The sequence below is a fragment of the Panthera pardus genome, unplaced genomic scaffold (genome assembly GCF_024362965.1).
Source record: "Panthera pardus isolate Hobbes unplaced genomic scaffold, ASM2436296v1 HiC_scaffold_22, whole genome shotgun sequence".
In the NCBI taxonomy this organism is placed as follows: domain Eukaryota; kingdom Metazoa; phylum Chordata; class Mammalia; order Carnivora; family Felidae; genus Panthera; species Panthera pardus.
In genome coordinates, this window is record NW_026526788.1 from 1566018 (window position 1) to 1580548 (window position 14531).

Genomic DNA, 14531 nt, shown 5'->3' on the forward strand with positions numbered 1-14531 from the left:
TCACACCCTGGCTTTATCACCCACGCGCTGTGAGGTTTGACCGAGTGGCTTAACCTCTCTGTGCTCCCGTTTCTTCATCTGTAGATTAGTGGTAATAAAAGTGCCTGCTTCATAAGGTTAGTGTCAGGGTCGAAGAGAGCTAATGGAGGGGCGCCTGGGTGGGCTCGGTCAGGTAACCGTCCGACTTCAGCTCAGGCCATGAGTTCGAGTCCCGCGTCGGGCCCCCCCCCCCCCCATGCCACCCAGAACTGTCCTGGGCACCCCATGCCTCCAGACCCGGAGAGAGCACCAGTGTGAAAGCACCTGCATGCCTTTCCACCTTACCCGGTCTCAACTCTCACTCTACAAGTGGTGAAATTAGAGTCCAAAAGCATCCAGGGCTTGGGGTCGTAGTGGACCTCGCCCTTCGTCAAGGGCGCACCGTCTCCGAGGGCTGCCGATTTAAGACACACCAGCAGCTTGCCGTCCAGTGAACGGATTCGCAGCCGCCGGGGCAGCACAACCCGCTGCAGGTTGTTCAAATTATTAGGAGAAGCCCTTTCATATGGAGCCCAGCGCTGGCCCTGATTCTGAGCGGTAGCGGATAAATCCGTTTGTCCTGACAGCGCCTCAAATATTCGACAACTGGGAACTCTTCCAAGGGCCCAGAGTGGCGCTCCAAGTTACGAGGCAAGAAGAAGTGATTTAAGTAAGTGAAGTACTCGGGGCCCCATAGCCAAGTTCACGGAACCCGGAAAACAGAGGCTCTGTTTTTTGACCTGTGGTCCACACGTGGTTGAGAGTCATGTCTCCTTACTCTCTCCTCCAAGATGTATCCCAGGTCACAGGCTGCTCCTGTCTTCCTCAGCTGCTCCAGAACACGCTCCTGCCCTCCGGTGCCAGGCGGCACCCCCTCCCCCGCCGCCCCCCAGACTGGCCTCTTCGTGTCCACGATCGCCTTCCCCCAGTGCTGTCTCCACCGAGAGCGAAAGCCACGTTCAAAAAAGAGATCACTCGTGAAACGCCGCTCAACCTCAGTAATCGGGCGGGGAGTTCAAATTGAAGCCACGATGAGGCTCCACGTGACAGCCACCGGGGCGGCTGTAACGGAAAGGACAGACGTCGACAAAGACGTAGAAAAACTGGGGACGCTCATGCATGACTGGTGGGAATGCGACGTGGCGCAGTTGCCTTGGAAAACAGCCTGGCACCTTCTCGACGCTGGGCCCTAGGGTTTCCACGGGACCCCACAATTCCACCCCCAAGGCACCTGCCCGAGACAAAGGGAAATATCTGTCCACCCAAAACCCTGTGAAAGGTACATGGGAAATTGACTACTTTTGCCACTTCTCGTTGTGAGTCTTGAGCTACTTCAAAATAAACAATTATGTCAGTGTTTTGTAAAGTGGATTGATTGATTTTGAAATAACAGGGGAGGGCCAGAGAGAGAGGGAGACAGAGAATCCCAACGCGGGGCTCACACTCATGAACCGTGAGATCGGGAGTAAGACGCGTAACCGACTGAGCCACCCAGGCGCCCCGAAATAAAAAATAATTTTAAAAAAAGACATCAGGGGCGCCTGGGTGGCTCAGTCGGTTAAGCGGCCGACTTCGGCTCAGGTCACGATCTCGCGGTCCGTGGGTTCGAGCCCCGCGTCAGGCTCTGTGCTGACGGCTCAGAGCCTGGAGCCTGTTTCAGATTCTGTGTCTCCCTCTCTCTGACCCTCCCCTGTTCATGCTCTGTCTCTCTCTGTCTCAAAAAAAATAAATAAACGTTAAAAAAAAATTTTTTAAATTAAAAAAATAAAATAAAATAAAAAAAGACATCAGATGAGGTTACTTCCACATTGTATTTTTTTTATTATTGTTTTTATCTTAGAGAGATGAGAGGATGAGCCGGGGGAGAGGGGCAGAGGGAGAGAAAGAGAATCTTAAGCGGGCTCCTCACTGACGCCGGGCTCGATCCTACGACTCTGGGATCATGACCTGAGCCAAAATCAAGAGTCAGACGCTCCACCGACTGAACCGCCGAGGCGCCCCAGCTTTCGCATTTTAAAAAACAAAACGAAAACACTGCAAAGGCTTCGAAATACTGTTAGTGTTAGTCCCTCCCGCCCGGGGCCTGCTCAGTCTGGGCTTTGTCCCTGTGCCCCCCGCCTTCAGCCCTGCCACTTGCCAGCTCCCCCCAGTCACTCTGGCCCCTCCAGCCCCGTCTCTTTTTTTTTTTTGCCCGTTTTAGCTACAAAGTTGACTTCCACTGCTCTGGTCATTTCCACTGCTTAGAATGTTCTGCCCCCCAATCTGAAGGACCCGCCTCCTCCTCACTGGCAGAGAAGCCTCAAATGTCCCCTCCTCAGAGATGCCTCTTGTGATGGCTCTCATGCCCCTGCCCCTCCTCTCTTCTATTTCCATGACATTTTCTGCAATGTTCTTGTTTCTGTGTGATGTCCACTGTATGTCTCTCTCCCCCAGCACATGAGATCCTTCAGAACAGGGACATCCGATGCCCAGAACAGTGTCAAGTCTATCGAAGAGGCGTAAGGAACTCCATGAAGAATGAATGTTTCTCTCTCTCTCTCTCTTTTTTTTTTTAAAGTAAGCTCTACCCCTAATGTGGGGCTTGAACCCACAACCCTGAGATCAAGAGTCGCATGCTGTAGTGACTGAGCCAGCCAGGCGCTCTGCTGAATGTTTCCCTTTATGAAGATGCTGGCAGCAACTTTATAAAAAATCCATTTCAATGTTGGCTCCTCTCAAGTGGAGAAAGTGTGTGCCCAGCGGTCCCCGTGGCCGAAGGAGGAACGGCCAGAGCGCAGCTGCGTCCCCGTGGAGAGACACCCCTGCTTAAAAGCTCTCAAAGTCTTGGGGCACCTGGGTGGCTCAGTCGGTTGAGCCTCTGACTTCAGCTCAGGTCGTGATCCCCCAGTTCATGAGTTCGAGCCCCGCGTCGGGCTCTGTGCTGACAGCTCGGAGCCTGGAGCCCGCTTCCGATTCTGGGTCTCCCTCTCTCTCTCTCTGCCCCCGCCCCAGCTCACACTCTCTCTCTCTCCCTAAAAAGAAATAAAATTTAAAAAGCTCTCCAAGTCTTGCCATTGAGGAAGGCAGGGGGCCCAACTATTCAGACTATATATGCTTTATAATTTTTTTTAATGTTTGTTTATTTTTGAGAGAGAGAGAAAGAGTGCGAGTGGGGGGAGGAGCAGAGACAGAGAGGGAGGCACAGAATCTGAAACAGCGGTCAGCACAGAGCCCGACGCGGGGCTCAAACCCACAAACCGTGAGATCACGACCTGAGCTGAAGTCGGACGCTCAACGGACTGAGCCACCCAGGCGCCTCTATATGTGCTTTATAAGTCTGAGGAATTCTGTGGACCTTCCTCCCAGAAAAAGAAAAATCGCATATACGTTCACAGAGCAATGACGCCTGCCCTGTAGCAAAGCAAACAAACAAAACAAAACAAAGGAAAACGTGTTCCTGCCCTGACTTGTCATCACCACGTCTCAATCAACCTCCTGGACCCTTTCCCAACCACTTCCGGCCCATTCATTGCTGGGCCCTTCCCTGGAATGTGCTCTATTTTCAGGGCTCTGCTCAGCTTCCCCGAAGTCCTAGCTTTCAACTGCTCCAGCGCTCTGGAATGTTCTTTCAGGTTTCCACAGCGCTTTGTGCGGAACTGTCCCCTGGGTCTGCGGTGGCTCACTGTGTCTGCACCCGCCCCTCCCTCGACTGCTGGGGAGGCCGGGACCTGGGTCTCACTGGTCTTTGCAAGCTGGCATCCGGGCAATAGTTAAAACCCGCCTCCTTGATTTATGGAAGATTCTTCTGGAAAGACCGGCTGAGATGAATTAAAATGAATGATAGCAATTAACTAATTCACATTAAACCATTAATGGAAGACGGTTTAGCTATCACCCTCAGAGTGGTGGGGGCTTGGTATCTTACATCGGAGATGCTCAGAAGACCAAAGCAGGCATTTTCTGAGGTGTGAGTGATGTGGGAAAGGAGGACTTGCCAAGGCTTCCAGATCACATGGGGCCGGCAGCCCCCACCCCCGGGGTCCCTGCCAGCAGGAGCAGAGAAAGGATACTCCGACGCACTCAGTGCCAATCATCAGATCATGGAGAGAGACCCCGAGGGGTCCCTCCATCTCTGCCGCCAGTCCTTGGCAAGATTAACATGGACCAGGTTCGTCAACGAATTAAAAATAGTTTGGGGCCCCCCGGGTGGCTCAGGCGTTTAAACGTCCGACTTTGGCTCAGGTCATGCTCTCACGGTTTGTGGGTTCGAGCCCCGCGTCGGGCTCTGTGCTGACAGCTCGGAGCCTGGAGCCTGCTTCAGATTCTGCGTCACCTTCTCTCTCTCTCTGCCCCTCCCCGGCTCGCACTCTGTCTCTCTCTCTCTCTGTCTCAAAAATAAACATTTGAAAAAAGATAAAAATTAAAATAGAACCACCCTATGACCCAGCAATTGCACTACCCAGTATTTATCCAAAGGATGCAGGAGTGCTGATTCGAAGGGGCACGGGCACCCCAATGTTTATAGCAGCGCTGTCGAGAGTAGCGGAAGTATGGAAAGAGCCCAAATGTCCATCGACGGACGGATAAAGAAGATGTGTATATGTACACAATGGGGTAGGACTTGGCGAGCAACAAGAATGAAATCTTGCCATTTGCAACAGTGTGGATGGAACTTGAGTGTATTACGCTGAGTGAAATAAGTCCGGCAAAGACAAATACCATACGATTTCAGTCATGCAGAATTTAAGAGCCAAAACAGATGAACATAAGGGAAGGGAAGCAAACATAATATAAAACCAGAGAGGGAGACAAACCGTAAGAGACTCTTAAATACAGAAAACAAACTGAAGGCTGCTGGCTGGGTGTCGGGTGGGGGGGGGGGGATGGGCTAAAGGGGCAAAGGGGCGTGACGGAGGGCACTCGTTGGGATGCGCGCTGGGTGTTCTATCGAAGTGATGAGTCACTTCATTCCATTCCTGAGGTCATTATTGTACTGTATGTTAGTGAACTCGGATTTCACTTCAACAAAATAGATACTAAAGAAAAAAGAGTAATCCACCAGCTATACAGAAAGATTTACCCAACCTACCCCCCATTCTGGAAAGATTGCCGTTTGTTTATCCTCGTACCGAAGATGTCCAGAAACAGATGTCTTGGCTCCACACCGGGCGCCTGACCTGTGCACAGATGAGACACCTTGCTGATTCATTGACTAAGCCAGGCAGACATCGAAGGGCGGACTCGAACTGCCTGCTTCGTGTCCAGCCGCCATGGGACCAGCTCACGGTTCCGTTTTCCTTCCTGTCTTTCCTTCATTTGCTTTTCTATCGGACGAAACATTTGAATCTGAGAGTAGCGCATAATACCGTGCAGGGAGCTCCGCGTCCCCCTCCGGATTATAAGGAAGTTCTCAGGGGGCGCCTGGGTGGCTCAGTCGGTGGAGGGCCCGACTTCGGCTCAGGTCATGATGTCGCAGTTCGTGGGTTCGAGCCCCGCGTCGGGCTCTGCGCCGACAGCTCGGAGCCTGGAGCCTGCTTCGGATTCTGTGTCTCCCTCTCTCTCTCTCTCTCTGCCCCTCCCCTGCTCATGCTCTGTCTGTCTCTGTCTCTCAACACTAAATGTTAAAAAAAAAAAAAACAAAAAAATTTAAGGCAGTTCTCAAAAACGAATGGATTTGCTACAGCCTGGCCCCTGCCCATGCCAGGAAGAGGGACCAGAGTGGGCGAGGCATTGGGGTCTGCCCTCTTGCCACTCGGGAGATCTAGTTCACTCGGAGATCCGGCTCTCCTCCTCCCCCAGCTTCTCAGCCTGAAACCACAAGCCGGTCTCCTTCTCCGCACTCTCCACGGAATTGCCACCGTGGATGATGCTTCTGCCACCTTGGATGCAAAAGGCCCCACGGACGGCCCCAGGCTTGGAGTCCGCAGGGATGGTCTCCCCAAGCGTCACTCGGGCTTCACCGCATCCAGCCGCTTCCAGACCACGACAACCCCAGGCCCTGATGACACGCAGGCCCCCAGGTCGCCACGGAACGGACGGCCCTCCGGGTCAGCGTAGGGTTCCCTGGGAAGGTCCCCAGAAGCCTGGATCCATTTCAGGGCGATGGAGACAGGATCTGTTTCGCTCAAAACGCTTGAGGATCTCTCCCGCCAGCCTGCGCCGGGTCCCCGCAGGCTTGATGGCCGGGAAGGGGCGTTCGCTGCTGGCCACGGTCCCCTCCAGCCGCTCAGGCTACACCCCTCGTGGTTCATGACTCTTTTTTTTTTTTTCGATTTTATTTTATTTGTGGTAAGGACACAACAAAAGATCTACCCCCCGAACCGGTTTTTAAAGGTCAACGCAGTACGTTAGGCACCAAGTTATACAGGATATCTCTAGCACGTGTTCATTCTGCGTAACTGAGACTCTATGCTCATTGATTAGTAACTTCCCATTCCGCTCCCCCGGCCCCCGGCGACCGCCAGCCCCCTCTGATTCTGTGAACGTGACCGCCGTATGCACCTTCGACGGGCATGCCTCGTTTTATGACATCTAGCCTTGTTGCGCTTTGCAGATATTGGGTGTTGTTGTTTTTTGGGTTTGTTTGTTTTTTTTTTTTTCCGGGCTGAAGGTTCAAGACTTCCGCGGAGGAAGTCACTGCGCATGTGGAAACAGCAAGAGAGCCGGACTCAGAAGCGGAGCCCGAAGACGGGACTGAAGGGCTGCCTCTCACGATCAGACTTGAACGGATGAGGCGTCGCTTCTTAGGGACGAGCAGAGAAAAGTGGCTTCTGGAGCTGGAGTCCACTCCCGGTGAAGATGCTGTGAAGTCTGTTGAAATGACAACAAGGGATTTAGAATATCACATAAGCTTAGTTGAGAAGGCAGCGGCAGGTTTTGAGAGGATCCACTCCGATTTTCCAAGAAGTTCTACTGGGGGTAAAATGCTATCGAACAGCATCGCGGGCCACAGAGGAATCGTCCTCAAACAGAAGAGGCAATCGATGCGACAAACTTCATTGTTGCCTTAAGAAATGGCCACAGCCACCCGGCCTTCAACAGCCACCACCCTGATCAGTCAGCAGCCAAAAACATCGAGGCGGGACCCTCCACCTGCAAAAAAGATTACAACTCGCCGAAAGCTCAGATGATGATGGCACTTTTAGCAATAAAGTATTTTTAAATTAAGGTCTGTATGTTGTTTTTTTAATGTTTATGTATTTTTGAGACAGAGGGGGGTGGGGAGAGGGAGACGGGGTGGGGGGTTGGCGGGGAGGGGCAGAGAGAGAGACAGAGGGAGACACAGAATCCAAACCAGGCTCCAGGCTCTGAGCTGTCAGCACAGAGCCCGACGCGGGGCTTGAACTCACAAACCCGTGAGATCATGATCTGAAGCAAAGTCGGCCACTTAACCGACTGAGCCACCCAGTTTTTTTAGACATAATCCTATTGAACATTTAATAGACCACAATCTGTAGCAAACATCCTGTAAAGTGTAAACATAACTTTTCTACGCCCTGGGACACCAAAAAATTTATTTGACTCAATTGTGACATTTGCTTGATTGCAGTGGTCCTGGAAGAGACCCCTCCATATCTCCGAGGCATGCCTTTAGAAGCGGGGTCCTGAATTACTTGCCTTTTCTGCGTCTGGCTTATTTCACTCAGCATAATGTGCTCAAGGTTCATCCATGTTGTCACGTATTGCAGACTTTTCTTATTTTAAAGGTTGGATCGTATTCCGTCTTGTGTACATTTCCCCGCTTTCTCTGTTCCTTCGCCTGTTGGTGGACATTTGGGTTGTCCCCACCTCTTGGGCTGCTGTGGAAGACGCTGCCGTGAACACGTGAGCACGAACCCTTGAAGGCCCGGATTCGGTTCTTTTGAATAAATGCCCAGAAGCGATCGCTGGGTCCTGTGGTCGTTCTGTTTTCAAGGTCTCCAAAGAAGACGCACAGGCAACCAACAAGTATACGAGAAACAAAGGCCAGCATCACTAACCGTCGGGGCAATGCGACCCGAGACCACCATGGGATCCCCTTTCACACCTGCTGGGATGGCTGTTATCAAAGAAAGAAGACAGCGAGGGAGGCGGGGGACGTGCAGAAATTGGAGCCCCGTGCGCCTTCCTTGAGAATGCAAAATGGCACAGCTGCCGTGGAAACAGCCTGGAGGCTCCTCTCTACTTTTTGCGGATCAGCATAGCTGGAATCCTCACTTCTGTGAACACGTTTTGCTTTGACCTGGAGGCAGCCCCTCTTCTAAAGCTCGAGGATAACACCCTCCACAAACAGGGGCAGCTGCTAAAACACGCAGACTTCAGAAGCAGGTGACTTCTTAGGGTTCGAGGGGTGTGCTGGGTAGGGAGAGGGGGAGGAGGAGGTGGGGGAGGTCTTAGAGCTGTTTGCCCCTCCCACCTCCTCAGATCTAGATAGGGGGAGCTCTCTGCAAGGCCACCTGCCTTGTAGGGGCAGGGAGGTCTGCTGGGCCTCCTGGCACCTACGGCCAACGCGGCATCACAGGACATCCCCAGGGCATCAAGACCGCCAACAGGCAGCAGGAGTAGAGGGCATCATGTGGACGCCGGAGGCCTTCCCTGCGCAGGTGACCCTCCCCGCCTGGACCCTGGTTGCTTTGGATCCACAACATCCTGGAAAGCTAAGGATGAGATCTCAGAAATAGAAAAGATCCAGAATGGGACGCCCAGGCCAGCTTCAGGCACAGTTTATGTTAGCAAAAAGACAGCTGGCTTGCTTGCTTTTTTATTTTTTATTTATTTTTTAACATTTATTTCTTTTTGAGAGATCATGAGCAGAGGAGGGGCGGAGAGAGAGGGTGACGCAGAATCCGAAGCAGGCTCCAGGCTCCGAGCTGTCAGCACAGAGCCCGACGCGGGGCCGAACACGCAAATTGCGAGATCAGGACCGGAGCCGAAGTCGGACGCTTAACCGACTCCGGGCGCGTCCAATTATAGCAAGTTTGTTAGGGATTTAATGTCTTATTTGCTAGGCTTTCCTTGGCCAGCGGGGGGACAGGTGGACCAGACAGAGCTGGAGCCCCCGCGGACACAGGTGGCCTGGTGAGGTGAGAAGCAGGGCTCGTCTGGCTGGGCTGCAGGACTGTCCTCGGACCAGCACCCACCTCCCACCTGTGTACAAGGAACTGGGTGACAGAGAGCAGGTGGCCTGCGACAGTGCTGACTTCCCGTGTGCCCTGGGTTTGTCACTCAGCGGGCTGAGCCCGTGGTGCTGGTAATGAGGACGGCAGTGCCCGGATGTTCACATCCCCAGTGTCGTCACCGGGTCCTTGGGAAGGAAGCCAGGCAGGTGTTCTTACCCCAGAAGCCACAAGAGCAGAGCCTGTCCCTGGAGAGGCTGACCGTGTGACATACCTGGGACCCCCACGGAGCAGGCAAGGCCATGTTGGCGGAACAGGACCAGCAGGGATTCCTTGGGTCTGTCTGGCTCCCTGCTCTGGGGGGAGGAGTGGGGCCTAGGGAGACCGCCCCGTCCCGCACACCTCCCCTGCACCAGGGTCGTCCCCGCCTTTCTGGTCACTTGGACTCTGGGCCTCCTGGGCTCTGAGCACGGCTGGCCCGGAGGACCTTCCTGCTGTTCCAGGCTGCCCTCTCCCGTGAAGCGCAGGTACTGCGCGGCCGAGCGGCAGGGACTCCAGGGGACCCGCTGCAAACCCTGTGCGGCCCTCTGGCGACCTCCGGGCGCGTCGGAGCCCCGTGTCCAACCCACCAACTCTGCGTTCCCCTTGGCTGTTCGGGACGGCCCCCCAAACGGAAGCAGATAGGGTCCCATTTTCACATCAGAAGCCAGGGCCCTTCGGCCTCCTCCAGGCAGTACTCCGGGGAGGCCCTGGAAGCCCAGCCCCTCCAGAGCTGGGCTCCATACACACTGCAGCCCTGTTTTCCTTCCACCTTCCCCCCACCCTCGCCCCCGGCGCGGTCCCGGGGGCTGCACACCCCTCTGCGGAGCCGCTCCCCGCCCTCCCCCTGGTTGGGGGAGCCTCTCAGTCCTCTGCCCAGATTTGGCCCCCTGGGGGCATGGCAGGACCTGAGGGGCAGGAAGAAAGATATGGGGCTAATTATTCCCCTGGCCCCACTGCATGATGGGCTTTAGGCTGCTCCCACCCCACCCTTTCCTCTCCCTCCGCGTCTCTCCTCCCCGTCCCTCCCCTAGTCTAGTAACCATTTCCTGTCCTTATCCCTGAGGCCAGGTAACCCCCCCTCCCCCTTCCTCCCCCCTCACTGCTCCTTGCTTGTCTGTGCTCATGTTCTTGGTTTTCCCGCAGCACTGGAGTCAACTGTCTTTGTCCCGCTGGGCCTCTTGGGGCCTCTCTAACCATAGCCCCTCCTCTCCCCACGACAGCCCTGCACAGCCCTGCAGCCCTGCTCTGCCCCAGGCACCGCTTGCTCTAGACCAGTGGTCCCCCACTTGGCCTGGGGTGGGCCGGGCATCCCCACATGATCCCAGCACAGCAAGCCTGAGCGTAAGCCGCAGTGGGTCCCTGATGCTGCTCAACTGACTTCCTCCTTGGAACTTTCTCTGATCTGAGCCTCTGAACCTAACCTGACCCTCCCTCTGCCTCATACCCCAGCATCCTGCAAAACCTATTTCTTCTTCTTCCACATACCCGACATCTTTTAAAAAGGCTCCTGCGTCCTCTCCCAACTGCTAGAACATAAGCCCCAGGAGGGCAGAGATTTGTCAGGCGTCTCTACCAGTGCCTGTTGCCTAATCAGCACCCAGTACACATTTGCTGGTTGAATGAATGCCGAATTCAGCAGCAAGGACTTTCCCCGTTCCTGGCCCCATGGCATCATGGTTTATGGTCTTGATGACTTGTGTATTGTCTCTCTCCTTTCTCTGGACCAATGGAGACTTTGTGTGTCCTATTTATTGTGTATCCACAGTGCCTAGAATAATCCCTGGACCCCAAACTCGGAACATACTTGTTGAACGAAGGCTCTGTACGTTTCACCTTCGTTGAGGCTCATAAGGTGTACTTTGCTGCCCTCTGCTGGACAGACATGGGAAAGGCGTCATCTCAAAGGAGGACAAATTTCGGGAGGGCAGTGGGGGGAGGGCGGGGCGAGGGAGGGGCGGCAGACCAAAAATTGGGTCTGGAAGGTGATTGAATCAAGGTCAGACCAGGTTGTTAAATATTCCTCTTTTTCTCATTCTAACACTGTTGAGATCAGACAAAGCCGCCTCCATTTCATTCTTCCAGAACTCCAATCGTGGGCAACAATCCTTCTGGATTTTTAAATATTCCATCCCGTTATCTCCATGAATATATTTGCAGGTCATGGGTGTCGACTGGGGGGTTTATTACTCATGGTCTCTAGACTTTTTCTCCGGTTGGATGGTGAATGTGACCAAAAAGTGACTGCTACCACAAGGTGTCCAAGGTCAGGTGGCTAAGGGCGGGGGCAACCGGGTGAGGGAGTCTTGATGACAAGTCTTACCCCATGTTTTTCTAGTTCCTGGGACTTGGGAGAGGGTGGGAGGGGGACAGGGAGGGTGAGTCGGCCACTGTCCCCTAATCAGGGTGTGCCTGGTGCAGAGCGTCCGTGTTCAATCGACTTTGACTCCTTCAGGAGCAGGTTTCTCCCTCCAGATTGAATATTTCTTCTCTAAGCGTAAGTTTTAACATGGACGGATCTCACGTTCTCTTGCCCTGTGGCGTCAGGGTGATTAAACTGGGGCACAGTTGTTGGGCTTGTACCTATTAGTCCAAGACTCTCCCCATGGCAAATCCCAGAGCCTTCGGCCCAAGATGAACCAGTGTCACCCAGTTTTACTCCATGAAACAAGCACGATTCGTTTTGTGAAGTCATATTCACACCTGACATCTCTCTGGCCCGTATAGATCTCCTGTAATAAATCCTATAAAAATATGCTACCCCAGTGACAGAACACGGTTCAGCCAATGTATCCCCATTTGTGGGTGAGAAAATATAGTCATTGTTTCTTAATTTAAAAAAAAAGCTAATATAGTTTGAGGGTGGGGAGGGGCAGAGGGAGAGAGAGAGACAATTCTAAGCAGGCACTGCACTATCAGCACGGAGCCCGATATGGAGCTCGAACCCACGAACCATGAGATCACGACCTGAGCTGAAATCAAGAGTCAGATGCTTGGGGCGCCTGGGTGGCTCAGTCGGTCAAGTGTCTGACTTTGGCTCAGGTCATGAGCCAAAGGTCTCACATTTCATGTGTCTGAGCCCTGCCTTGGGCTCTGTGCTGACAGCTTGGAGCCTGCTTGGGATTCTCTCTCTCGCTCTCTCTGCCCCTCCCTCTCCCCCCCCCCAAAATGAATAAACTTAAAAAGAAAAAAGAATCAGATGCTTAACCAACGGAACCACCCAGGTACCCCATTCCTTGATTATTTTTTTAACATACTATTATTATTCTGGTCACGAGGTATTTGTGTGTGTGTGTGTGTGTGTGTGTGTGTGTGTGTCTCCCACTGTTTGACAACCCATGACGGAAGAGAGCGTTCTTGTTCGCCCCCAGTAGCTAGTAGATTAGAAGAGTTCAATAAAAGTTTCTTCAATGAATGGCTTTTATTCCGCTTTCCTTCAGCTTTCCTCTCTCTCAAACCAGAAAGCAGCTGTTAGCTTTTCTGAGTAGTCCCATGAGCCCCAAGAGATGGCAGGGAAGACTGGGACCCTAGTATCAGTAAAATAAATTTTGTCATCCATTCCCGGCTATAAAGGGTCTTCTGTCTCCTTGTTGAAGTCTCTTTTTTTTTTTTTTAATGTTTATTTATTCTTGAGAGAGACAGAATGTGAGTGGGGGAGGGGAAGAGAGAGAAGGAAACACAGAATCTGAAGCAGGCTTCAGGCTCCGAGCAGTCAGCACAGGCGCCCCACCTTGTTGGATGTCTTCTTTCTGGGGTGTCTTGCCCTCATGTCTTTGGTACAGAGGGTCACGCCCCCCACCCCTACTTGAGAGGAGGTAAGAGTCCCTGTGGGGCAGTGAGACTTGAAAACCGGGATACGAGAGAACAGAAAGGAAGAACCCAGATAGAGCAGGAATATCCCACAATGTCCCCTGTGCTCAGAGAGGACAATCAGGGAACGACTTCAGGGCTCACCAAAGTTATGTGAGGAAAAGGGAGGAGGGAAGGAAGCGGCAGGGAGAGGGGAGAAGGGGAGGGTAGAAGAGGGTGGAGAAAATGGAGAGGGGAAGAGAGAGGAGTCAGAGGCAGAGAGATGTAGAAAGGAAAAATGGAGGGAGGGATACAAAGACGGTGGAGGTTAGAAAATAATCACATCAGGGGTCAACAAGACATCATGAAATAAAGACAAATTCATCACTTACAAAAACATTTGGCGAGCAGGGCGCCTGGGTGGCAGTCAGTTAAGCGTCTGACTTTGGCTCAGGTCATGATCTCAAGGTTTGAGTTTGAGCCCCGCACTGGGCTCTCTGCCGTCGGCACGAACCTGCTTCAGATCCTCTGTCCCCCCTTCTCTCTGCCCCCCCCCCCCCCCGCTCTCTCTCTCTCCCTCTCTCTCAAAAATTAAGACGTTGCCAAGTATGTGCGGTGAGGATGTTTTAATTCGGATTTTAAGTTGACAAGCACACGCTTCTCCAAATCTTTCCATTCTTCTGTGATGTGTCAAAAGAAGACTGGAAACTGGGATCTGACATTTCGTCCCTCATAAGTATTTTCTGTGTTCACGACGAGCCCCATCTTGTGGCCTTGTAGGATATCGCCACCAAAGCCAAAGTCACGGACCCTGTGTTTTGTTGATGCCCCCACACCTACCACCTCCCATTTTCCCTCGTTCACAAGGACCTAATTTCTGAGAAACTTCACCCCCGTTTCATGCGTCCAATTCTAGAACCTTCTGGAAAGGGGGAGGAGAATGACAGGCTGTGGTGATGGCAGCAGCTGACAAGTGGCAGGCTGCACAATCCGGCCTCTGATGGGTAGAGACCCTTTGTTCCCACTTGCCCCCCACCCCCAACATGAACAATGGGAGGGGGAGCCTGAGGAGGCCCCCACGGGAACCCCTCTGACTTTCCCCAGGATTAGCAGCAGAGTTGAGAAGGCTCAGATGTCCAGACATGCCTGCGGCCCCCGGGGCCCCCTTATCTGCCAACACTCTTTTCCTTTGGGAGCGTCCCTAGGGTGGGCTCACCAGGCTTTGCCCAACCTCTTCTATTAGTCTGACAACAGATCCCATGATGCTTTTCACGAATTTCCTTCATCATACCCTCCCTCCCCCAGAAGAAACCACCAGAGAGAAGCAAAAGCAATGTATTTAAAAAGTTTTTTTTTGAATGTTTTTATTTATTTTCGAAACAGAGACAGAGCATGAACAGGGGAGGGGCGGAGAGAGAGGGAGGCGCAGAATCCGAAGCAGGCTCCAGGCTCCGAGCTGTCAGCACAGAGCCCGACGCGGGGCTCGAACTTAGGGACTGTGAGATCATGACCTGAGCGGAAGTCGGACGCTCCACCCACTGAGCCACCCAGGCGCCCCGCAAATGCAATATATTTGATTGTATTTCAAAGTTGCTGACTGTAGACAAACTG

The 14531-nt window shown here is 53.1% G+C and overlaps 1 pseudogene; it reads right to left on the reverse strand.

Annotated features, from left to right (window-relative positions):
- Positions 1–5763: 5763 nt before the first annotated feature.
- Positions 5764–9396, reverse strand: LOC109248977 (nucleoside diphosphate kinase A-like; annotated as a pseudogene).
- Positions 9397–14531: the final 5135 nt, after the last annotated feature.